Genomic DNA, 25524 nt, shown 5'->3' on the forward strand with positions numbered 1-25524 from the left:
TATAATTTCCTTGTTTATGTTTAGAGCCTTTTTTAGGTGTATAAGATGATGAGGGGCATTGAGTGTGTGGATAGCCAGAGGATTTTTTCCCAGCGTTAGAATGGCTAACAGGAGGGGGCATAGTTTTAAGGTGCTTGGAAATATATGCCGAGGGGATGTCAGGGGTAGGTTTTTTTACACAGAGTGTGTTGGATGTGTCGAATGCACTGCCAGCAGCGGTTGTCGAGGCGGATACAACAGGGACTTTTAACACTCTCTTAGATAGTTACATGGAGCTCAGAAAAATAGAGGGCTATGCGCTAGGGAAACTCCAGGCAGTTTCTAGAGTAAGTTACATAGTCGGCACAGCACTGTGGGCCAAAGGGTCTGTAATGTGCTATAGATTTCTATGATTCTATGAAATTCAAGAGAAATCTCCAAACCCACGGAGTGGTGACTCGTAGTGAATAGTGGGAAAGTTACTGGAATGTACCTGCAGGAACCGGAAATATAAGTATTTGGATAGATGTGGACTGATTAAGTATAGGCAGCATGGCTTTGTGCATGGTAGGTCATGTCTAACCAATCTTATAGAGTCGAGGAAGTTATCAGGAAAGTGGATGAAGGCAAGGCAGTGGATGTTGTCTACATGGACTTTAGCAAGGCACTTGACAAAGTCTCATATGGGAGGTTGGTCAAGAAGGTTCAGTCACTCAGCATTCAAGATGAGATAGTAAATTGGATGAGACAGTGTCTTTGAGAGAAGCCAGAGTGTGGTAGCAGATGGTTGCCTCTCTGACTAGAACCTGTGTCTAGTGGTGTGCCACGGGGATCATTGCTGGATCTGTTGTAGTTTGTCATCTATATCAGCAATCTGGATGATAGTGTGGTTAACTGGATTAGCCGATTTATGACCACCAAGACTGGTGGTGTAGTGAACAGCGAGGAAGACTATCATGGCTTGCAGTGCAAACTGGACCCCCTGGGAAAAATGGTTTTAGAAATGGAAAATGGAATTTAATGCAGACAAGTGTGAGTTGTTACACTTTGGTATGACCTACCAAGGGAGGTCTTTCACAGTGACTGGTCGGGCACGGAGGAGTGTTGTAGAAGAAAGGGACCTGGGAATACAAGTCCTTAATTCACTGAAAGTGGTATCACAGTTAGATAGTGACGGAAAAAAAAGATTTTAGCCCATTGGCTTTCATGAACCAAATACTGACAATAGATGGATATTACGTTGACTTGTAAAAGAGGCCTAATTTGGAGTATTGTGTGATGCTTTGGTCACCTACCTACAGGAAAGATTTAAAAGAGATTCAGAGATTTCAGAGAAAATTCACAAGGATGTTGCCAAGTTTGGAGGACTTGGGTTATAAGGAAAGATTGAACAGGTCAGGACTTTATTCATTGGAATGTAGAAGATTGAGGTGAGATTTGATTGTGGTAGAGGGGCATAGATAGTGTAAATGCAAGCTGGCTTTCTCCACTGAGATGGGGGTGGGACGTCAACCAGTGGCCAGGGGTTAAGGGTGAAAGGTGAAATGTTAAGGGGAACATGAGGGGAAACTTCTTCACACAGATGGTCATCTAGGTTTGGAATGAGCAGCCATCCCGAGTGGTGCATGCAAGTTTGATTTCAACATTTAAGAGGTTCGTGTAGGTACCTGGATTGTAGGGGTGTGGGAGTGGCAGTTTAAATAGTTCAGCACAAGACTAGATGACCCAAAGGACCTGTTTCTGTGTTGTACTTTTCTACAAGAACCTGAAATATTACAAAAATTCACTCTAACCCCTTTTAACAGCTGTGCGGACCAACCATTCCTCTCAGCAGGAATTTTTTTATATGGTGTTAAAACTGTAGCACTTTCGGTTAATAATACATAAAAGAAAATCCCAGATGCACATCCACAAAGACGAATTTGTGTGAGACTGTTTCAGTTACTGTGGGGCCAGGCACCCATGCAGCTCAGCAGGAACAGGGAATAATACCATTGGAGAGAGTCAAACTGAGCCAGGTCACAGATTGGAGACGGCAGAAATGCCCCATTCTTATAGAGACAGGAAGAGCATCAGAGAATTGATGGTCATTCCAGATACCAGCACTCTGCCCAGTCAGGAGTCTGTCCAACTTTCGTTGAACCTCACTGTAACAGTGTGATACCAGATCAAACTTTGGCAACTAAAGTAATCTCATCTGAAATGTTGTCCTAAACCCATTGATGGATTTTGTAAATCTTTTCACAGGATAAAAATGAGAAGGAATTTGTCGCCAGGAATCTCAAACATGGCACGCCAGTTTTGCTGTCTCTGTCTGGATATTTAATAAGTGGAGCAAGAGATTCAATCGACCATCCTTCCTGCTCAGACTGTGGAGAGAGATTCAATTGGTCATTTGACCAAATGGCAAGCCTGTCATTTTACACAGGATAAAGGCCGTTCACCTGCTCAGACAGTGGGAATGGATTCACTCGGTTATTACAATTGAAGGTACATCAGCAAGTTCACACTGGGCAACGCCATTCATCTGTTCTGTGTGTGAGAAGGGGTTCAGTCGGTCTTCCCACCTGTGGACACACCAGTCAGTTCACACTACACTGGGCAGAGGCTGGTCATCTGTTGAATTTCTGAGAAAGGATTCACTCAGTCATTTGACCTAATGGCTCTCCACCGAGTTCACACTGGGGAGAAGCCATTCACCTGCTCAGTCTGTGGGAAGAGATTCACTCAGTCATCTACCCTAATGGTACATCAGCGAGTTCACACTGGGGAGAAGGCGTTCACCTGTTCAGAATGTTGGAAGAGATTTACTCAGTCATCCCAACTACAGAGTCATCAGCGAGTTCACACTGGGGAGAGGCTGTTCACCTGCTCAGTCTGTGGGGAGAGATTCACTCATTCATCCCACCTACAGAGACACCAGCGAGCTCACATTGGGGAGAAGCCTTTCATCTGCTCAGAATGTGGGAAGAGATTCACTGAGTCATGCCAACTACTGAGTCATCAGCGAGTTCACACTGGGGAGAAGCCATTCACCTGCTCAGTCTGTGGGAAGAGATTCACTCATTTATCCACCCTACAGAGTCACCAGCGAGTTCACACTGGGGGGAAGCCATTCACCTGTTCAGAATGTGGGAAGAGATTTACTCAGTCAACCCAACTACAGAGACACCAGCGAGTTCACACTGGGGAGAAGCCGTTCACCTGCTCAGAATGTGGGAAGGGATTTACTCGGTCATCCCACCTACAGAGTCATCAACAAATTCACACTCGGAAGAAGCTGTTCACCTGCTCAGAATGTGGGAAGAGATTCACTCAATCTTCCACCCTACTGAGACATGAGCGTGTTCACACCGGCGAGAAGTTGTTCAATTGCACAGAATGTGGGAAACGGTTCACTCTGTCATCCCACCTTCTGGAACACCAGCGAGTTCACACTGGAGAGAGGCCATTCATCTGCTCAAAATGTGGGAAGAGATTCACTCGCTCTTCCACACTACAGAGACATCAGCGAGTTCACACTGGAGAGGAGCCATTTACCTGCTGAGAATGCGGGAAAGGATTCACTCAGTCATCCCAACTACTGGCACACCAGTCAGTTGTTATGAATCCCTAGGTTTTGTTTGCTGTGGACTGTCATTTTAAGAGAGAGAGATTAAGAAGGTGAATCAGTCTGACTTGCAGCTTGTTTACATCACTCCCAGCTTGTTTAGTTTTAACTGAGGACACAGACACTCAGAGTCAGACGGAGATGAATGAGGAAAAATGGAAGGATCGAAACAAGGGAAATAGGTGCCAAGGGTCACTGTTTGGAATTTTCCTATGCCCACAAGTGTGGGTTAATTATCGATTCAGCGTACATCGAATATGTGGTTGTCACCTCGTTTAATCGATAGGAGGTGATCTGATTTGGGGTATCCTATGAAGACCACTGATGTGTTAACCCTTGCCTGGGTGTGGTGTGGTAATTCATTTGAAGACAATACGCCTTGTGACAAGTCACTTTGGGTGATAATTAGTATGTGGATTTGGAAGGATGACAGATAAAATCTACAGTGACTGTTCTCTTGTTTTACCACCATGGAACATGTGCAATTCAACATAATTGCCTTCCCTTGACATTTACCCTGGATTACAAATATCTCTCTCATCACCTATTCTGTGGTTGAACTGAACTTTCATAATTTACCATCTCAAGACTCCAGACGTTGTTTCCCCCAAGCTCAATAGTTTTGGATTTATATTTACACACATATATACACATAACACTGTTAACTTTTGTTTATCTTGCTTAAGTTACTATATAAGTTGATTCTAATAAAGATAGTTTTAGCATCAAAAACAGACTCCAGGTGTAGACTCCAAGAGGAAATGTGCAGATGCTGGAAATTCAAACACACACAAAATGCTGGTGGAACACAGCAGGCCAGGCAGCATCTATAAGGAGAAGCACTGTCAACGTTTCAGTTAGTCCTGACGAAGGGTCTCGGCCTGAAACGTCGACAGTGCTTCTCCTTATAGATGCTGCCTGGCCTGCTGTGTTCCACCAACATTTTGTGTGTGTTGTTCCAGGTGTAGTCTATTGGTGGTGATTCGTTTCTAAAGCTTTACGATTCATAACAAAATTGGGGCCTGCATCCGGGATATGAACAGCTATGGGGGCGTAGTCATTAATTATCGATTTCATTGGGGAAGTCCCTTTTGATTGATTTGTGTGTGGAAAATCAGCAGCGGATGCTGATTATTGTTTGGAAGCGGCAACCTCTGAGGCATTAGAGGATGCCAGACGGATTGAGTTGTTGAGTCTTGCTAGAAGGTTAAAACTTGCTAAGGTGAAATTGACAATGAGGAGGGCACAGATGCAGAGGATAACAGCTGAACATTATGTATCTGAGGGAGTGTTTAAAGTGGAGGAGTTGGAGGTGTTTCCTGAAAGTAAACCAAGTGAGCTTGAGCTCCAGTACGAGTGAGAAAAATTAAAGATGGAGGCTGTGGAAAGGCAGAGGCAGTTTGAGGCTATAGAGGCAGAAAATCAGAGGAGGCAGAAAAACCGAGGGAGGAAGCAGAAAGACAGAGGCTATTCGAGCTGGAAAAGATAGAGTGGTTGCAGCAAAAGGGTCTAGCGTTAGACTCTGGTGATAAGTTTTGAGGCCAGTCAGGAAATTAAATTGGTACCTCCATTTGATGAGACAGAGGTTGATAAATACTTACAGCATTTTGAGAAGGTTGCTTAGAATTTAAAGTGGCCAAAAGAGGGTTGGTTCTCTTACAAAGTGTAATTAAGGGGGAGGCTTAGCAAGCCTATTCTGTTTTGTCAGTTGATTAAGCAGATGATTATGTCATAGTGAAACAGGCTGTGCTCAAAGCTTACGAGTTGGTCCCAGAATCATACAGGCGAAAGTTCAGAAATTTGAGGAAATCTGTGAACCGGACATATGTAATTTGCTTATGAGAAGTCTGTGTGTTTTGATCGCTGGTGCACATATATGATGATGATAAATATATGATGATTTTAATAGCTTGAAAGAGTTAGTTTTAATTGAAGAATTCAAAAGGTGTGCTCCTGACCACATAAAGACATATTTAGATGAAAAGGATCCTGCCACTTTGCAGAAGTCTGCTAGATTAGCAGATGAGTTTGCTTTAACTCATAAGGTTAAGTTTACCCAGAATAAGAGCTTCCAAAAGAGTAGCAGGGATCACCAGAGTAAACCAGAAATTACAGCTGGGACTAGTGACAAGAGTAAGGATGAAGGGAAGCAGTTGAAGGAGAAATTTTCTGGTCATACTTGTTACTATTGTAAGAAAACTGGTCATATGATGGCTAATTGTTCTGTCCTGAATAAGAAAAAGGAAAAGGAGGCAGTCCCAAATGCCTGTGTTCAGTTTGTTGAAGCACCTATAAACCCACAGGGTCTTGAACATTCTGTTGAGGCTCAGTTATGGACTGAGAGTTCTGACCGAGTTAAGAAGGCTTTTGATCATTTTATGTCAAATGGGTTTGTATTAGTAAAGGAAGGGTCAACCCCGGTACCAGTGAAAATTCTTCGAGTTACTGGGGTTACTCAGTCACTTATATTAGACAGCGTTCTAAAGTTTGGTGATGAGACTAACACTGGTGAGGTAAATCTTATTAAAGGCATTGGGGGTGGCATGGTTTCTGTGCCATTGTACAAGGTAAGTTTACTGTCAGGGTTGGTTTTGGGACCTGTTAAAATCGGATTATACTCCAGTTTATCATTGGAAGATGTTAGTTTGCTGTTAGGGAATGACCTAAAGTTGTTCCTGCAGTGCTGTTGACAACTAAGGCAACCACTGACAACCCACAGATGGATTTTAACATTTATCCTTCCTGCGCAGTAACTCGAAGTATGGCTAAAAAGTCTGCCAATGCAGACGGATCTGTGCAGCATGACTGTGATACCCATGATAACCAAAATCGGGATTCAGGTTATGATGACTTGTCAGGGAATTTCTGCCTTCATTGTTTCAACAGGATTCAGGTCGTAAGTCTGATGAGAAAGATTTATCCCTGTGTAGGAAGGAGTTTATAGCAGAACAGAACCGAGACCCTGAGATTGAAGCTTTAAAAGAAACAACTCTCTGAAATGATGAGATTAAGAAAGTGCCAGTAGGGTATTATCTCAAGGATGGAGTGTTAATGAGGAAATGGAGGCCACCTGCTATACCAGCGAGTGAGGAATGGGAAATTGTTCACCAAGTTGTAGTTCCTAAAGTTATATGGCTGTAATTTTAACTTTGGCCTGCAGTATGCCATTAGGTCGACATTTTGGAGTGAATAAAACTGTAAACAGGATTATGAAATAATTCTACTGGCCTAATTTGAGGAAAGATGTTGTGACCTTTTGCAGAACCTGTCACACTTGTCAAGTTGTGGGTAAACCTAATCAGGTCATCCCAGTGGCCCCACTCCGGCCTATACCTGAATTCAGTGAACCCTTTTTAAAATTTATAGTGGATTGTGCTGGCCCATTGCCAAAGACTAAAGCTGGCCATCAGTATCTGCTAACTATTATGTGTACTGCATCCAGATTCCCAGAGGCAATACCTCTCAGAAATGTTAAAGCTAAAACTGTGGCGAAGGCTTTTACCAAGTTCTTTACTTTATCTGGTTTGCCTAAAGAAATCCAGTCTGATCAAGGAAGTAATTTTACATCTGGATTATTCCAGCAGGTTGTTTATGAACTGGGAGTGAAACAAATTACATCGGCTGTGTACCATCCGGAATCACAAGGGGCTTTAGGAAGATATCATTCTGCCCACAAAACAATGACTCAGACATACTGTGTTGAAAATGGAAAAGACTGGGATGAAGGAATAAATTTGTTTTTGTTTGGAGTAAGAGAGTCGGTACAGGAATCACTGGTCTTTAGTCCATTTGAACTTGGATTTGGTCATAGAGTGAGGGGACCTTTGACCTTGTTAAAGGAACAGTGGATTGATGGGGAAGTACATGTTAACTTGTTAGACTTTGTTTAGAATTTCAAGAATAAACTACACCGTCTGTAGTCTAGTGAGACAAAACTTAAAGATTTCTCAAAACAAAATGAAGTGTTGGTTTGATAAGTGGGCTTCAGAAAGAAAATACCAGGTGGAAGATAAGGTGCTTGCCTTATTTCCAATATTTATGAATCCAATTCAGGCGAAATTCAATAGACCGTATGAAATAGTCTCTCAAATTAATGATGTGAATTATCTTATTAAAACACCCGACCAACGTTAACTAACACAGGTGGTACACATAAATATAATAAAGCCTTATTTTGACAAGCAGGCACCATCTGTGTGTGTTGTTGTCAAAACATATGAATCTGGTGACCCTGAGAATGAAACAATTGACTCATCTGAGAATTTTCACAAGCCAAACGTGGTCCCAGTTAGGCTAATGAACTCGGTTGTTCCAAAAAAACATTGTTAACAAGTTGGCTCATCTGCAGCCAAAGCAACAACAACAGCTGAAGGAATTAATTCTGAAGTTTAAAGATTTATTTCCCAATGCTCCCAAGCAAACCACGGTCTCAGTACATGATGTAGATATTGGTCAAGCCAAACCGATTAAACAACACCCATATCGCATGAACGTAGAAAAGTGTAAATTGGCTGACCAGGGAATTGAGTACATGCTGGCAAATGGTATTATTAGTCCTTCAGCATCAGATTGGAGCTCACCCTGCATTATTGTGCCCAAACCTGATGGTAGTGTTAGATTTTGCACTGATTATAGGAAGGTAAATGCAGTAACAAAAACAGAATCCTATCCTATCCCTAGGGTGGATGATTGCATCAATAAGGTTGGAAAAGCTAAATTTCTTACAAAGATTCATCTGTTGAAAGGGTATTGGTGTGTTCCATTGACGGACAGAGGTAGAGAAATTTCTGTATTTGTGACACCATCTGGGTTGTATGAACACAATGTTTTGTCTTTTGGAAGGAAAAATGGTCCAGGATCATTCCAGAGAATGATTGATTCTGTAATTCGAGGGTTAGAACACACAGATGCCTGTATTGATGACTGAGTCACAGGGAGTGACGCTTGGGAAAAGCATATCTCTGCAGTAGAGAAGCCGTTTGACAGGCTTTCTCAGGACAACCTTACAGTTAGCTAAGAGTGAATTTGGCCATGCCAGTGTGACCTGTCTTGGCTATGTTGTTGGTCAAAGCAAGTTGGCTCCTGTTCGGGCAAAAGTCCAGGCAATTTCTCAAGTTCCTATTCTGACTGTTAAGAAGGCTCTTAGAAGGTTTCTGGGAATGGATGGATTTTATCGTAAAAACTTTGCTGCTATCGCTCTTCCTCTGACCAATCTCCTGAAGAAGGGTGAAAAGTTTGTTTGGACCGAGCCTTGTCAGAAGGCATTTGATCAATTGTAAGTTATTATTTGAGATTAGGCCAATCAATGTAGTGTTGTCAGCAAATTTCATTAGCAGATTGGAGCTGTGGGTGGCAACACAAGTCATGGGTGCACAGAGAGTAAAGGAGGGGGCCAAAGAGATAACCCTGTGGGTTGTGTGTCCTGAGGGTCAGAGAGACAGAGGAGATGGAGCCCACTCTTACCACCTGCCGGCGATCTGACAGGAAGTCCAGGATCCAGCTACACAAAGCAGGGTGAAGGCCGAGGTCTCTGAGCTTCATGTCGACACTTCACGCCTTCGTATGGCTACTGCTCTGCCCATGACTGCAAGGAACATCAGAGAAACAAGCCTCCACTCCATGGACTCTTCCTACACTTCCCCTCCCTTGGAAAAGCAGGCCATGTACACAAGGAACCTCACAACCTGGACATTCTTGCTGCAAACCCGCTCCCACATTGGCGGAGAGATACAAAAGCCTTAAAGTGCGTAACACCAGGCTGAAGGACGGCTTCCTGTCTGCAGTTATAAGCCAAATGAATGATAAAATGGATTCGGCCTCACAATGTAACTCGACGTGACCCTGCACCATATGTCTATCTGCACTGCACTTTCTCTGCAGCCATAATGCTTTGTTACAGTGAGTGTTTTGTTGTATATCAGCTCAATGTACTGTTGTAATGTATCTATCTGTGTGGATGGTACATCAGGGAGGACTTTCACTGTAGCTCAGTACGTGATGATAATAAACAAATTCCCCATTTTGATTGTGTGTAAATATTAGACTGACTGAGCTTCTGCTCTAGAACCACAGAAGGAAACTGAACTGTTGTCTTTCTGAGGAACGCAAATAAATAGAAAAGGCTTTATTCTCTCATTACGATCTGCGGTAACTGGGATCAGGTGACTGGTGGTGGGTCTCCCATATCAATACCAGAATCAAGTTTAATAGCACCGGCATATGTCATGAAATTCGTTCAGCAGTAGAGCCTAATTTTAACCATAGATTTTAACAATCGTGATTTAATATAAGAATATAAATATCACATTGTTAAATTTAAAAAAGCACAAAATGAAAAAAAGATGTAATAAACTATTTTAATTGTGCCGACTGTTTGACTGACTGGGTTGTTGCTTTGGAAGTAATGGAGTGAAGCTTAACTGAACTGTACACATTTATGAGAAGCTCAGATAATTATAAAAAGCTAAATTCTCACATAAGTGGGTCAGACACCCAGAAACATCGGCTGCACTTCAGCAGGTGAAAACAGTGAAATGAAACATGCTGAAAATATTGCCGAAAAAAAAAACATATTGCCCACCAAAACGACAGGACGTGACAGATCCGGAACTCACTGACTTGTCTGAACGGGGAAAGATGAAGCTACACGTACACGTAGAGCAGTGACCCGCAGATGCTGTAGATCTGCGGAAAACTTGAACAGGAAACGGGATCACATGGCCGTTTTGCTCGCTGACCCCCAGACAGATGTCCATTTACCCACTACTCTGTGGAAAGAAGCAGGCTTGCCGCTCACATCTCCTCTCACCTCAAATGTATTAGACATTTCAACCCCCAGGAAAAATATATCGTTTGTCCACTCTATCTATTCCTCTCGTAATCTTATAAACGTCCACCCAGTCTCACCCCAGCCTGCGCCGCTCTGGAGAAAACAACAAAAGTTTGTCCAGCCTCACGTTCTCGCTCATGCCCTCTAATCCAGGCAGTGTCCTGGTAAACCTCTTCTGCGCCCTCTCAAAAGCCCCGACATCCTTCCGAGAATGGGGGCGACCAGAACTGTATGAAACACTCCAAATGTGGTCTAACTCGTTTTATAAAACTGTGTTACGAACTGAAACGTTTTAGAAACGAACCAGCAGCAATAGAGTTCACACTGGAGTCTGGTTTTGATGTTAATACCATTATCTTTAGTAGTATCGACTTATAATATAGTAACAACGAAATAAAGGAAAGTTAACAGTGTTATGTGTATATATGTGTAAATATAACTCCCAGACTATCGAGCCTGAGGGAACAAAGCTCAGAGTCTTGAGATGGTGAAGTAGGAAAGTTCAGTAATACACGGAATAAATGATGGGAGAGAGATATTTGTAATCCAGGGTGAAATGTAGAGAAACGGCCGTTACTTCAAAATAACCGTCGACGAAGTTCTTATCCGTTGAATCCGTCCACATACGAGTTCTCAGCGAAAGTGACCTGTCACAGGAATACCGTCTTACATGGTTACCACACATCATACCCAGGCAAGGGTTAACACAATATATTCCAAAACTCAGTCCTGTGGATTATACGAAGTGACAGCCACACACATTCGTTTGTGACTGACGTCATAGCCCCGCCTCCTCACGCCGGCGCTCTTAAAGAAACAGTCACAGTACGACCGCAGGCTCGTAACAGCCGCAACACAACTTCCCGACTTTTGAACTCAATGCTTCAACTAATAAAGACAACCATGCCATTTGCCTTCTTAACCACCCGATCAATCTGTGCAGTCTCTTTCAGGGAGCGATGAACTTGGAGTCTAAGATCCCTCTGATCATCAACACTGTTCAGGGTTTTGCATTTAACAGTGTACTGTCTCATACATTCCACCTACCGAGCTGCCAAGATGATCATCACTAATCAAATCTCACTGAGATTTCTCAGGACCTGTTGAATTTATTGCCAAGTGCACAAGTACGGGGAGGTACAGGGACAGAGAAACACTGACTTGTGGCAGCATCACAGGCAAGTACATTCAGATAACGCACGGAACACAAATTATACGATTCTCTGTCAGTAACAATCTGTAAATATGTTTTGTGTCATTAACAATATATAAAATACATTGCGTCATGATCAATATTAAAATGTGCATTTTGTGTCAATTACAGTCTTGGAAATGTTGAATTTGGTCCCTGCCTCCATTCCTCCTGTAATCCACAACCAGCTCCTGTGTTTTTGTCACAATGAGGGAGAGGTTGTTTTCTTGACACCACTGTGTCGGGGTGATGACTTCTTCTCTGTCGGCTGCCTCGTTATTATTTGAGATTAGGACAGTCAGTGTAGTGTCGTCAGCAAATTTAATTAGCAGATTGGAGCTGTGGGTGGCGACACATCATGGGTATACAGAGAGTAAAGGAGGCGGCAAGGAGACACCCCTGTGGGGTATGTGTGCTGAGGGTCAGAGAGACAGAGGAGATGGAGCCCACTCTTACCACCTGCCGGCGATCGGACAGGAAGTCCAGGATCCAGCTACACAAGGCAAGGTGAAGGCCGAGGTCTCTGAGCTTCTTGTCGATACTTCACGGCTTCTTACGGCTACTGCTCTGTCAATGACTGCAAGGAACTGCAGAGAACATCAGAGAAACAAGCCTTCCCTCCATGGACTCTTCCTACACTTCCCTTCCCCCGGAAAAGCAGGCCATGTATTCAAAGATCCTCACAACCTGGACATTCTTGATGCAAACCCGCTCCCCCATCGGGGAAGAGATACAAAAGCCTTAAAGCGCGAAGCACCCGGCTCAAGGACGGCTTCCTGTCTGTGGTTAGAAACCAAATGAATGATAAAATGGACTCGGCCTCGCAATGTAACTCGACGTGACCCTGCACCATATGTCTATCTGCACTGCACTTTCTCTGCAGCCATAATGCTTTGTCGCAGTTACTGTTTTGTCGTTTTCATTTTTTTTTTCATTTTTAGAATTTTTTTTATTGGTACAGAATCTTCTACAGCTACAAAATGATACAAAACTTCAATAGATTAATATGTATGCAATTAATAAAGCTGAAAAAACTGATCGTAAAAAATAAAATTGGAAATATATATATATATATATATATATATATATATATATATAGAAGGGAAGAAACCCAATTAACTTGGAAAAAAACCACTAACTACATAAGAAGCACACATTTGACCATCATCTAAATATGAAAATAAGAATCATCAACTGCCATTTCATATTTATTAAAAAAAATAAAATTGGAAGGAAACCATATAGGGTTTCAATTTAAATGATAATATTTGGCAAAAGAACCCCATCTTTTCTCAAAATCGAATCGAGGATCCAAAGTTCTACTTCTATTTTTTCGAAACTAAGGCATAACATTCCTTGAGAAAACCATTCAATTAATGTTGGGGAAGAAATATCTTTCCATTTTAATAAAATAGCCCTTCTTGTCAGTAGCGTAACAAATGCAATTACAGGTAGATCTGAAGATGCAATACCCTGAATATGATGTGGAGCTATTCCAAATAGAACAGTCAATCTATTAATTTGTAAAATAATTTTCAGAGCTTTAGAAATTGTAGAAAATAAAGATTTTCAAATCGATTTTAATGAATAATATGACCAGAACATATGTGACAAAGTAGCTACTTCAGTTTCACATCTATCACTGCATTTGTCTATAGTAGGAAATATTTTAGATAGTCTCTCCTTTGTTAAATAATAACGGGGAACAATTTTAAATTGAATTAAACAATGGTTGGCACATAAAGAAGAAGAATTTACGTTTTTCAAAAGTCGAAGCTAATCTTCATTAACAAGGGTCATTTTAAGCTCTCTCTCCCAATCTTGTTTAATCTTTTGTGATAGGTTATCTTTTTGTAACAAAAATAAATTATAAATTCTGCTAATGGAACCTTTCACTAAGGGATTCAATTTCAAAATGGAATCCAACAAATCAGATTCTTGTAAATATGGAAACTTAGGTAAACATCGTTGTAAAAAATGTTTCACCTGAACATATTGCAAAAAATGTGCATGAGCGAGTGAAAATTTGTTAATTAACTCTTCAAAGTTCATCCATCGACCATCACAAATTAAATCTGTAAAAGAATGGATCCCTTTATTTTTCCATAGGAGAAAAATGGGGTCAGTTGTTGAAGATTTAAATGAAAAGTTTCGATATAAAAAACTAGACAACTTCAATTGTTTAAAATAAAAATAAACGAAACATAACCCAAATCCGTAGGGATTTGTTTAATAACCAGGTAATAATTTAAATTTGGAATTTTAGAGAGCTGTAAGGGTAATGGAGCTCCTAAAATTGAAGTTAAATAAAATTGTTTAACAGCTCTTAATTCCAAATCAACCCATAATGATTTTTGGTTCTTCTCATGCCAATATAACCAAAAACGTAATTGTCTAATATTCACAGCCCAATAATACAGTCTTAAATTAGGAAGTGCAAGTCAACCATCTTTTTTAGATTTCTGTAAATGATACTTATTAATTCTTGGTCTCTTATTGTTCCAAATAAAGGAAGACATAACAGAGTCAATTTGATCGAAATTTTATTAGTTAAAAAGAGGTATATTTTGGAAAATATATAAAAATCTACGTAAAATCATCATTTTCACAGGAGGAATACGACCTATCAAAGAAAAAATAAGTGGATTTCGTCTAGAAAATTGTTGTTTCATGGTCCATTAAAGGAACTATATTCGCTTTACAGAGATCTTTATTTACAGAGCTGCAGTTATTAGTAATGAAAAGCTCAAAGGCGGCTTTCTGTCTGTGGTTATAAGCCAAATGAATGATAAAATGGACTCGGCCTCACAATGTAACTCGACGTGACCCTGCACCATGTGTCTATCTGCACTGCACTTTCTCTGCAGCCATAATGCTTTGTTACAGTGATTGTTCTGTCGTATATCAGCTCAATGTACTGTTGTAAAATATCGATCTGTGTGGATGGTACGTCAGGCAAGATTTTCACTGTAGCTCAGTACGTGATAAGAATAAACAAATTTCCCACTTTAATTGTGTGGAAATATTAGACAGACTGAGCTTCTGCTCTGGAACCTCAGAAGGAAACTGAACTGTTGTCATTTCTGTGGAATGCAAATAAATAGAAAAGGCTTCAATCTCACATTACGATCTGCGGTAACTGGGATCAGGTGACCGGTGGTGGGTCTCCCATATCAATATCAGAATCAGGTTTAATAGCACCGGCATATGTCATGAAATTCGTTGTCTCTGCGGCAGCAGTAGAACCTGATTCATAACAATAGATTTTTACGATTGTGATTTCCGATAAAAATATACATACATACTAAATAGTTAAATTATGAGAAGCTCAGATAAATAGAAAAGGCTAAATTCTGACATAAATGGGTCAGACAAGCAGAAACATTGGCTGTACTTCAGCAGGTAAAAACAGCGAAATGAAACATGCTGAAAATATTGCAGAAAAAAGCATATTGTCCACCCACAACGAGAGGACGTGACAGATCCGGATCTCACTGCCTTGTCTGAACGGGGAAAGATGAAGCTACACGTACATGTAGAGCAGTGAACCGCAGATACTGCAGATCTGCGGAAAAACGTGAACAGGAAACGGGATCAGGTGACCGCTTTGGTCTCCCATCCCCAGACAGAGAACCAGCTACCCACCACTCTGTGGAAAGAAGCAAAATTGCCGCTCACATCTCCTCTCGCCTTAAATGTATTAGACATTTCAACCCCCAGGAAAAATATATCGTCTGTCCACTCCAGCTATTCCTCTCATAATCTGTAAAACGTCCATCCAGTCTCAACCCAGCCTGCGCCGCTCTGGAGAAAACAACACAAGTTTGTCCAGCCTCTCGTTATAGCTCATGCCCTCTAATCCAGAGAGTGTTCTGGTAAACCTCTTCCCCGCCCTGTCCAAAGCCCCGGCATCCTTCCGAGAATGGGGGCGACCAGAAATGTATGAAACACTCCAGATGTGGTCTAACTAGTTTTATAAAACTGTGTTACGAAATGAAACGTTTTAGAAACGAACCAGCAGCAATAGAGTTCGCACTGGAGTCTGATTTTGATGTTAAAATCACTCTCTTTATTGGTATCTATTTATAATATAGCAACTTAACGAAATAATGAAAGTTAGCAGTGTTATGTGTGTATGTGTGTAAATATAATTCCCAGACTATCGAGCATGAGGGAACAAAGCTTAGAGTCTTGAGATGGTAAAGAAGGAAAGTTCAGTAATCCACGGAATAAATGATGGGAGAGAGTTATTTGTAATACAGGGTGAAAAGGCCGTTTCTGCAAAATAACCGTCGACGAAGTTCTTATCCGTTGAATCCGTCCACAAACGAGTTATCAGCGAAAGTGACCTGTCACAGGAATACCGTCTTCCAGGGGTTACCACACAACATACCCAGGCAAGGGTTAATACAAGATATTCCAAAATCCACTTCTTGGATTACACGAAGTGACAGCCACACACATTCGTTGTGGTTCCGTGTACCGATGATCAACCCACTCTTGTGGGCATCGGAGAGTTCCAAGCCTCAGCTGCGACTAACTGAAGCGATCAGCTTTTCCAGTCTCTCTCTCTCTCTTTAGACTGGCCGACTGCCTGTCTGCAGATTGCTCTCTCTCTCTTATGGTTCAGTCCACAGTCAGCGCTGTCAGCCTGTGACTGACGTCATAGCCCCGCCTCCTCACGCCGGCGCTCTTAAAGAAACAGTCACAGTACGACCGCAGGCTCGTAACAGCTGCAACACAACTTCCCGACTTTTGAACTCAATGCTTCAACTAATAAAGACAACCATGCCATTTGCCTTCTTAACCACCCGATCAATCTGTGCAGTCTTTCTCAGGGAGCGATGAACTTGGAGTCTAAAATCCCTCTGATCATCAACACTGTTCAGGGTTTTGCATTTAACAGTGTACTGTCTCATACATTCGACCTACCGAGCTGCCAAGATGATCATCACTAATCAAATCTCACTGAGATTTATCAGGTCCTGTTGAATTTATTGCCAAGTGCACAAGTACGGGAAGGTACAGGTACAGAGAAACACTGACTTGTGGCAGCATCACAGGCAAATACATTCAGATAACACACGGAACACAAATTATACTATTCTCTGTCAGTAACAATCCATAAATATGTTTTATGTCATTAACGGTATGAAAAATACATTTTGTCATGATCAATATTAAAATGTGCATTTTGTGTCAATAACAGACTTGGAAATGTTGAATTTGGCCCCTGTCTCCATTCCTCCTGTAATCCACAACCAGCTCCTTTGTTTTTGACGGAATGAGGGAGAGGTTGTTTTCTTGACACCGCTGTGTCGGGTGATGACTTCTTCCGCCAGGACATTAAACTGTGAACAATTGTGGTCAGGGACTGATCTCTGGGGTACTCCAAACGCTACCTCCTTCCAGTCTGAAAACGACCCACTCATCCAGCCACACACTACCGGCAGTTTACCGATCTGCAACGGAAAAGCCTAATCACCTACTCCTGAGGTTCAATACCATTGCATACTCTGAGTTTACCACCGTCAAATGCCGGGAGGGACATAATAATCAGAAAGTCTCTAGTCACAGCTGTGTAAATAAAATGTGATCTCAGTGGGTGTGTGGCGCATGCTCAGAATGCGAAAGAGACAGACAAACTGAGCCAAGTCACAGACTGATGAAGGGGAGTGAAGCAGAGAGTTTGATATTGTGCCTGATGCCGGAACTGTGGCCAGTTAGAAGATGAAGTCTTGTCTCCCCAAATTGTTTTGAGTTGTGACAGTGTTTTTCTCAGAAGGCACCATGGAAACTAAGTAATCTGAGTGGTTTGTAAACTTTTAACAGTTTAGAAAACTCAAAGGATTTGTCTATGGGAATCACAAACACAACAGCACGTTAGTTCCGCTGTATCTGTTAGTTCTCCAGTGCTTGAATGCGGCCAATCCTTGAATGTGGAGGCGGAGATGGCGGAGAAGACAACGGTCCCTCTTGCGACAAGGAGAGCACGAACATGTGTCCATGTCCGTGATCTGATTGGATACACTGCCATGACGTTGATAGTAGTGTGACGTCATTCACTGGCTCTGATTTTGGAAGGGATTCAATCGGCTATCGCAGATACACTAAAAGCTTCGCACTGGGAAGCGGCCGTTCACCTGCTCCGTGTGTGCGAAGAGACTCATTCAGTTAACCCACCTTGTGATGCTCCGGTGAGTTCACAATAAATAGAGGCCACATTTCTGTCCGGAGTGAGCAAAGAGTTTTACTCAATCACCCCAGCTGCTGCAACACCAGCAACTTCACATCAGGGAGGAAGTTCAAATCAGCTCCGTGTTAAATGTTTAACCATCACGGTGACTGAAGGGAGCTGCAGGTTCATGAGGGACTGTTACTGTCAGATTCTGCAGTTCTTGCGGCTGCTCATCGCACCCAGGACTGAACCCTGGTCACTGAGCATTGGAGGAGTCTGTTCTGCTGATGTTAGCCTTAAACTGGACTAGTGTTTAATATTGTGGATATGTGAAAGTTAAAGCAGTCTGTATCAAATCCCGTGTGTCAGGTACTTTCAGCCTCTACCACACTCACTGTGTACTCTAGAGAGGCCACTCGGCCCATCTGGTCCTGGCCCATGTTTCTGTTCCATATCAAACATCAAAATCTATCCCTGCCATTCCCCTATCACTCTCCCTGATATGACAGGTTGCAACTAGTCACCACTCCGTGGGATAGGATATTTCCCTTGAATTTCATAGAATCATAGAAATCTACAACACATTACAAACCCTTTGGCCCACAATGTTGTGCCGACCATGTAACTTACTCTAGAAACTGCTTAGAATTACCCTATCACATAGCCCCCTATTTTCCTAAGCTCCATGTACCTATCTAAGAGTCTCTTAAAAGACCCTATTGTATCCGCCTCTACCACCGTCGCTGGCAGTGCGTTCCACACACACACCACTCTTTGCTTAAAAAACTGAGCTCTGACATCTCCTCTGTACCTACTTCCAAGCAGCTTAAACCTATTCCCCCTCGTGTTAGCCGTTTCAGCCCTGGGAAAAAGGCCTCTGACTATCCACAAGACCAATGCCTCTCATCATCTTATGCACCTGCATGAATTTCATGCATGATTTTCTCCAGACTGAATAAGACGATGAGCTCACTGTGGTTGTGACGTTCTTCAGGGCTCTGGACGAAGTTGGTTAAACTCCTTCTTCTCCGCTCTTTTCAACGTTTTGAGTCATTTTCACCAATTTTAAAGGACTGTGCCTCAGACAGCACAATTGTTACGTACCAGCAGCAATAGATCACTAATGGAGTCTGGTTTCGATGTGAAAATCCCTAGCTTTATCTGTATCTACTCTAAATATAAAAGATAAAACGAAATAAACAGAAGTTAACAGTGTTGTGCGTATATATAGCTCCCAAACTATCAAGCTTGGGAAACAATGCTTAAAGTCGTAAGATGGTAAAGTAGAAAAGTTCAGTAATCCACGGAATAAGTGAGTGAGAGGAGAAATTTGTAAATCCACTCGAAAATGTAGCATTTTGAGTGTGTGTGTCTCTGTATTTCCAGCAACTGCGGAATCTCCTGTGTTTTATATCTGCATTTTACTTTGGCATTGGATACACGTTGATATCGAGTATATTGTTTATGGGAGCTTTCGGCGTTAAAACAGCTGCAGATTTTTCTATACACACACGAAAAAAATGAGGTATGAATATTGAAACAGAGCCTGGAGAAATCTTTAATGGCACCGTGATTACCCATAAGGCCGTGCGTTTAAAATTTCGCTGGCTCTTAAGCACCGAACAGATGCGCAGGCGTTAGGGCTGATGACGTCCCCAAGTATCACGCATGCGCACAGTACACAGAAGGCCTTGGAAATAGCGTCTGCAGGTGAGATCGATTCTCTGTGTTTTTATCTTAAACACCGACTGAGGGACGATTCCTGTGAACTGCGGGCACCGTAGTCCGCAATCCCGGGACCGTCCTGCTCTCTCCCCTCTCTCTCAGCCCCGCGATCCGTACACGGGCCCCGGGGAGCTTCCAGCTGATGAGGGAATGGGAACCGATGGATCTCTCAGACAGAGCTGAGCTCCAGCTATCTAAATGCAACAATTAGGAACTAGGAGAAAGGGAACAAAATCGTTTATATCACCAGTTGAGAAAATCAGCTTTGTTCTACCTCCAATCACAAACAAGAGAAAATCTGCAGATGCTGGAAATCCAAGCAACATACACAAAATGCCGGCGGAACTCAGCATTAGTACTCTTTTCCATAGCTGATGCCTGGCCTGCTGAGTTCCTCCAGCATTTTGTGTGTGTTCTTGTAATGGACTTTTCTAGCGGTGAGAACATGTTTTGTCCAATTCTGTCTAGGTACCTAGTGATATCAAACACCTTTGCCCTGGGCAACAAGTAGCTTTCAGATCACAAATGTGCCAGACTCCAGTGAGACAGACTACTGCCCTTCCCTTCATATTCATTGGCATTGTCATCACTGAGTTCACCACCATCAGTCATTGGGGGAGGTTTCAGGGGGAATATTTATGTAGAATACAGAAACTGGTGTTACCTGTGTGTATTGTGATGCAAAAGTTGCTGGAGAATTTGCAAGTGGGAAGAAGTGAAGTGATATTTGGAAATCTGACTTTTTAAAGCATAGTTTAGCAAGCAAATCACATATGGACAATGTGCAAAAGCATTGGTGAGAAAATCCTTCATTACCCGTTACGAACCCAGAGGAGATCAAAATTCCTATTGACCGTGATTTGCTGGCTGTGAAAATGAATACATCTCTATATAAAATTCACTGTGCACATCTTGTCACTGGGTAAAAAATGCACAGTACAAGATTTATGTGCACACTGGTTATTACAAGTTAGAGGGGGTATTGGAGGGAAGGAGGGGAGACCTCCAGTGTCTCTGATGCCCTCACCTACAAGATGTGCAGCTTGTAACCCGGCACTTTAAGGAGTTGGATCTTGAAATGGATGAATTTTGGATCATCCAGCAGTTGGAGGGGGTGATAGATATGACATGAAGAGAGGTGAGTTACACCCAAGGTGCAGGACACAGGAAACTGTGTGAGAGTCAGGCAGGTGAATGAGGTTAAATAGCCATCACAGAGTACTTTGTTGCTATCCCGCACAACAGCAGGTGGACCACTTTAGACACTGTTGGGGGCAATTACCTGACAGACGAAAGTTAAAGGGCTGATAGAAGATTTGTTAGTTAGGGGAACAGACCAAGAGGCAACTAATATCCCAGTGATAAGGCTTGCTAGAGGTAGTGTTGGGGGGGGGGGTGATGTGGTTTAAATAAGTTGTAGGGGGAATGGGAGCTAGATTGACAGAACATATAGTGGAGAGGGTGAATTGAATTGACTTTATTACAAATATCCTCCATATAGATGAGGAGTAGAAATATTTACGTTACGTTACCATCTAAATGTGCAATGTGTAATTTAAATTAACTCATAATAATTAGTTTGTACATAGGACAGTCAGGAAAACAGAAATCAATTATTCAGTCTGATGACCTGGTGGAAGGTGATGTCCTGGAGCCTGTTGCTCCTTTCGCTGTGGTACCGTTTCCTGGATGGTAGCAGCAGGAACAGTTTGTGGTTGTGGTGAACTGAGTCCCCAATATCCTTTGGGCCATTTTTACACAAATCCATACCTCTACCATCCAGGCTCCCATCCAAACTTCTTTTAAATGGTGAAACCGAGCTCATATTCACCAGTTGTGCTGGCATCTCATTCCACACTCTCACAATCATTTCAGTAAAGAGCTTTTCCACATGTTCCCATTAAACTTTCACCTTCCCCACTTACCCATGCCGTCTAGTTGTCACCCAACCTCAGTGGAAAAAGCTGCTTGCATTTATTTACCCAATCTTCTCCCTCATGATTTTGTAGACTTCTGACAAATCCTCAAAGCAATGTATAATGTCCTTGTTTATGTTTAGAGCCTTTTTTATGTGTATAAGATGATGAGGGACATTGATCGTGTGGATAGCCAGAGGTTTGTTTTCCCAGGGCTGAAATGTGTGGAATGCACTGCCAGCTTTTTCGGTGAGCGTGTTTCAGTTACTGTGGGGCCAGGGACCCAGGCAGCTCAGTGGGAACAGGAATAATACCAATGGAGAGAGTCAAACTGAGCAGGTCACAGATTGGAGATGGCAGAAATGCCCCATTCTTATAGAGACAGGAAGAGCATCAGAGAGTTTGATGATCATTCCAGATGCCAGCACTGTGCCCAGCTAGATGATGATTTCTCTCTCCAACTTGGGTTGAACCTCACTGTAACTGTGTGATGTCAGATCACACCTTGACAACTCAGTGATCTCATCTGAAATGTTGTCCTACACCCTCTAATGGATTTTGTATATCTTTTTACAGGTTACAAATCACAAGGAATTTCTCTACGGGAATCTAAAACACAGCACACCAGTTTTGCTGTCTCTGTCCAGATATTTAAGAAGTGGAGCAAGCGATTCACTCGATCATCATTCCTGCTCAGACTGTGGAGAGGGATTCACTCTATCATCTGATCGACTGGCACACCGGTCATTTTAAACGGGTAGGGGTGCCCATTCATCTGCTCAGACAGTGGGAATGGATTCAGATGGACATTTCAACTGAAGGGACATCAATAAGTTCACACTGGGACAAGGCCATCCACCTGTTCTGTGTGTGAGAAAGGATTCAGTTGGTCTTCCTACCTGTGGACACACCAGTTAGTTCACACTTGGGCAAAGGCTGGTCATTTACTGAATTTGTGTGGAAGGTTTTACTCGGTCATCTAACCAAATGGTTCAGCAGCAAGTCCACACTGAGGAGTGGCTGTTCACCTGCTCAGACTGTGGGAAGGGATTCACTAAGTCATCTAAACTGAAGCTACATCAGAAAGTTCACACTGGGGAGAGACCATTTACCTGCTTGGACTGTGGGAAAGGATTCACTCAGTCAGCCCACCTACAAGCACACAGGTCAGTTCACACTGGGGAGTGGGCTTTCACCTGCTCATACTGTGGGGAGGGATTCACTTTGTCATCGCAGCTACTGAGACACCAGTCAGTTCACACTGGGGAGCGGCCGTTCACCTGCTCAGATTGTGGGAAGGGATTCACTCGGTCATCTCACCTAATGGCTCACCAGCGAGCTCACACAGGGGAGCGGCCATTCACATGCTCAGACTGTGGGAAGGGATTTACTCAGTCATCCCACCTATTGGCACACCAGCGAATTCACACTGGAGAGAGACCATTCACCTGTTCAGACTGTGGTAAGGGATTCACTCGGTCATCTCAAATGAAGGTACATCAGAGAGTTCACACTGGGGAACGACCGTTCACCTGCTCAGTCTGTGGGAAGGGATTCACTCTGTCATCTAAACTGAAGGTACATCAGCGAGTTCACACTGGGGAACGGCCGTTCAGATGCTCAGACTGTGGGAAGGGATTCACTCGGTCATCTCAACTAATGGTTCATCAGCGAGTTCACACAGGGGAGCGGCCATTCACATGCTCAGACTGTGGGAAGGGATTCACTCAGTCATCCCACCTATTGGCACACCAGCGAGTTCACACAGGGGAGCGGCCATTCACCTGTTCAGACTGTGGGAAGGGATTCACTCGGTCATCTCAACTGAAGGTGCATCAGCGACTTCACACTGGAGAGAGGCCATTCACCTGCTCAGACTGTGGGAAAAGATTCACTCAGTCATCTCAAATGAAGGTACATCAGAGAGTTCACATTGGGGAACGACCGTTCACCTGCTTAGACTGTGGGAAGGGATTCCCTCTGTCATCTAAACTGAAGGTACATCAGCGAGTTCACACTGGGCAAGGCCATTCACCTGCTCAGACTGTGGGAAGGGATTCACTCAGTCAGCCCACCTACAAGCACACTGGTCAGTTCACACTGGGGAGAGGCCGTTCACAGACTCAAGCCTGAATTATCCCTCTGTGTAGACGCTACAGTGTAGCATACACGGTAGCCCACGCAAGTGGCCTACGCCATTGTGTGCATTTTTACTTGTGAGTTCGTGTGTCTGCGTTGCTCTGGCAAAACGCCAGTTGGCGTTGGGGTTCTATGTCACTGTGTTGAATTGACTCGTGGAGTTGGGAACGAAGGCAACTGCTGAGTACATCTTGCTGGAGTTGGAGCTAATTGATGTTGAACAAGAGTTACTTTTATTGAAATTACTGCAGCGCAGAAAAGAGAGAAGTTTTTCCATTTCTTTGTGCAGTCCGTGACGTCCAAACCGACGTTTGTGGAAATTTCTTTACACAAATTTCATGTCATTTGCAAGTCTTTATAGTATACCAATGAAGAGTCGAACAAATGTAGATATTTTCTGACTTCCTCATTTAACCTCTCCTTGATTTGGTCCATTTTCCAACTTTGAAGCAACAGGAAATCCCTAGGAGGAAATGTGCTGCTACCAAGCAGACCGATCACAGTTCTCGCGGTCTGTGACGCACAGTTACATTTTCATAAGGTGCGCATTAGGCTACGGCGTACGGTATGGCCTAGGGTGCCGCGTCGGGTACACGGCTACGCAGAGCGTACGGTGTAGCTTACACGGTGAAGCATAATTCAGGCTTCAGTGTGTGGGAAGGGATTCACTTGGACATCTCAACTGCAGAGACACCAGCGACTTCACACTGGGGAGAGGCCGATCTCAGGCTCAGACTTTGGGAAGATATTCCTTCAGCAAAATCAACCTAATGTGCATCATTGAGTTCACACTGGGGAGAGACCATTCACCTGCTGTGTATTTCAGAAGCAATTCACTCAGTAATCTAACCCTATGCAACTTTTGCTTCGACTAGCAGCTAAATATAGGGGGTGTTAACCCCCCAGCCCGGCCAAACTTAAGAAATCTTGTTTGGGTGGATGCTGTGTGATGTATCCCCTGTTACAAATCAGTACCCCCGCAGTAACAAACGATACACAATATGTGATTAAACGACTGAGATGTATAATTCTTACTTTGACTAGATGGTTAGGGAAGTAATGAAAAAGAAAGAAAAAGGGCCCACTCTCTCTTCTTCTCATCTCTCCCCAACAAAAGACCACAAAAATCTCTCTTCCAGACTCACAAGGAAGAACATTTCTGTCATTGGATAGTCCCACACTCCAAAACCCTGTTATCTCTAGTCTTACCCTAAACATTGCTGCTGCAGAGAAGCCATTAACTCAACAGTGAAACATTGCAGAGAGTCCACTGCATCAGCAGTGAAACCTTACAGCGCGTTACACTTGTGACACACTACCTGGTTCACACTTGGGAGAAAGTTTCAATGAGCTGCATGCTGGATATTTGTCCATCACTGTTGCTAAATGCAATTTGGAGAGTGGTTGTGTTATGTACCCCGTAACTGGGTGTCTGACCAGCAAAGATAGAAGAATCCTTTGGAGTCTGGTGGTACTATTTTCAAACAGTGTTTATTAGTAAACATATATAAAAGTATAAAGTATCTAAAATATACAAATCAATATCAACAATGAAAATATATAGATAATACATGTTAGCAATACTAAACCTAAAAGTGTGGGTATAATAATAATCAATAATAAACAAGCTCTACCGATGTCTAGGGGATAATGAATTGTCATATGTGAATATAATGTTCAGTTCATACGTGCTGAGGTAGTTGTTGGTTCTTGTGTTTTAATCGTTGGAGAGAGAGAGCGAGCGAACAGTGACAACTACAGTCAAGCAAACCTTCCTTTACGTTCTTGATCCGTCGATGTGTTGTGCCCATTCAGGTATGACCCCTCTGTCCTTCAGCTAGACCGTTCTTCTGTGGTGGACTCGTCACCCAGGCAAGGGTGGACATACACACAAACCCCACCGGCCCTGCTATAACACTGTGAGTTAAACTGACCGATCCTTTGTTCGGTCCCCGA

At 42.9% G+C, this 25524-nt stretch overlaps 1 pseudogene; it reads left to right on the forward strand.

The window, feature by feature from the left end:
- The first annotated feature begins 2638 nt into the window (after window positions 1-2638).
- On the forward strand, window positions 2639-25524 carry LOC140723232 (uncharacterized; annotated as a pseudogene).

The sequence above is a fragment of the Hemitrygon akajei genome, unplaced genomic scaffold (genome assembly GCF_048418815.1).
Source record: "Hemitrygon akajei unplaced genomic scaffold, sHemAka1.3 Scf000105, whole genome shotgun sequence".
Classification (NCBI taxonomy): Eukaryota; Metazoa; Chordata; class Chondrichthyes; order Myliobatiformes; family Dasyatidae; genus Hemitrygon; species Hemitrygon akajei.